We start from the raw sequence: 2,185 nt of genomic DNA, 5'->3' as shown, positions 1-2,185 counted from the left end.
GCTTTTATAACCCAGCATGCTTCCTTCACACATCCAAGCTACAGAGAAACAGTTTTGAACAGGCCAAAATCTCCAGGGATATGGACCCATGAGTTCTTTTTGAGGAATCTGATACCTGGGAAAACTGGTAAAAAGAGATTAGTAGTGAGCATTTAATATATTTAATTGAAGATCTAAGGCTAATACAAAGGTGAGATAAGGGCAAAAGGATGATATGCAAACATTATATTCTTTGACAAAGTTAGAAATGCACAACTTTAAAAAGAAAGGAGAAAGAAGGGGAAAAGCATAATTAGCTCATTGATTTGCTTACAAGTGAGAGTTGAAAAACAGATGACATCATTTCAAGCTCAAATAAAAAAGCAGAGGCCTAAATATATTTAGGCACACAAAGTGAAAGCTAAGAAAGATAATATGTATTAATAATTAAATTTGACCTGCAGAAAGAAGGAGAGGAAGAAAGAAGAGTTTACAAAACTAATTCTATTATTGCTTATAGTGGGGATCCAGTTAATATTTTTCTAAGGGAAATAGGAAACAATGAGTATTACAAAAAGATAACCACTAGGACAAAAATTCAAACATTTCCAATTATTGAAAACAAAAACAGAACTAACAAAAAATCTAGGACAACAGAATTCATGGTAAAAGTTTCTTGTAACTCTTTTAAAAACAATGTTTTAAATTTGCCAGAACTGAATATAAACATGCAGTGAGTACTTACAACTTTCTGTTGCCTTGGTATCCATTTTTAAATATAAATTTAACTTTCCCATACCAGAGGCGGGGCTCAGTCACTCTTGACACCGTTTCAGTACCGCACCCCTCTGCAACGGTACAGCCGATGGCGTCTTTCCTGCCAGCAGCCTCCCTTTAAACTGACCATTCAGACATTTGCCTGCAACCTTAAAGTGACCACTTCTCAGTCACAGGTGACCTCCTAGAACTAGTGCCCGCTTGCTGTAAACCCACCAGTTAAGGCTCCCCACGGGAAACCTGTTTGGATAACACCATGAACCCTATAAAGGCGTTGGCCCACAGGTCCCTTTCTCTCTCTCTCTCTCTGTTTGTGTCCCTGACCTTTGCGTGTGTGGCCCCTGGGCATGCCTTGTGCCCTGCAGGCTCTGTAAGTATTAAAAACTCTTACATTTTCACATGTGGTTGTGTCATTGAAGCAGTGCTGGAAATCTGACTCCTGCAGGTGAGGCCACACCAAAGGGACCCGTGCAGGCGGATCCCATGCTGGTGTGCTTTTGTCTGGGCCTCTCAGCTGCTGAAGATAGTGTTAGCAGCAACATTGATAGCTTTATTCAAAACAACTGGCCTACTCGGCAGGACTGCAGTAGCTGCTTGGACACAATTCCAATGTTTGTCCACTGCCAATGGTTTGCTAACTTTCTGTATCAGATGGCCCAGCAAGTCTGCGATGGCACTAGGACCGGCTGGCGCTTGATCACACTGCTCTACGCCACTGAGTACTGCTGTTGTTAGGCGTTGCCTTGGAGATAAAGGGGTTTAATTGTGGTGGCTGACGATGGCTCTTTGAGTGGCTGAGCTCCCCCGAAGCTGCAGGGCAGGTTACTGGAGTCCCTAAGCAAGGAGCCACCGTTGGAGGATGTGCTGCCCCTAGAGCTAGGAGTGCTGTTCTGGCAACCCAGGGCCTCGCTAGTGATCGGGACTGCCTTGGCTGTGAATGGCCAAGTGCCCGTGTCCAGCCAGAGTGAGCTGGCCAAGACCCGGGAGCTCTGCCTCCAGCTGGCAGGTGACAGAGACACGGACTAGCCAGCTCTTTAGTAATAGTCCGGGAGGGTGTGAAAAAATAAAAAACAAAAAATTAGCCATTCTAAAGATTTTATTTAAAAGAAAAAAAAAAGGAAAAATGGGGACTGATTTTCTTACTGTAGATTGAGCCTTTCTAGAGAGAGCCCACCGCCTAGAGACACTGTGTCCTTCTCTCCTCCCTCTTCCCCTCTTATCAACCAGAGACAGAAACTAAGAACATTTTCTTCAGGGGGCCAAAAGCCTAAAACAAAAAAGAAAGAAAGAAAACAGAGAGAGACTACCGTTTTAGGTGACTACAAGTCCAAGTGAAAAAAAGGAGCTTCAAACTTTAAGTACCGAGCAAACACCAGGTCTAGCGAACATCATGCTAGCCCCGGGTCACTTACTGATTTATGACCAAACC

The sequence above is a fragment of the Propithecus coquereli genome, unplaced genomic scaffold (genome assembly GCF_000956105.1).
Source record: "Propithecus coquereli isolate 6110/MARCELLA unplaced genomic scaffold, Pcoq_1.0 Scaffold252, whole genome shotgun sequence".
NCBI lineage: Eukaryota > Metazoa > Chordata > Mammalia > Primates > Indriidae > Propithecus > Propithecus coquereli.
The sequence above is the reverse complement of the archived record's forward strand: the minus strand, read 5'-3'. Positions refer to the sequence as shown.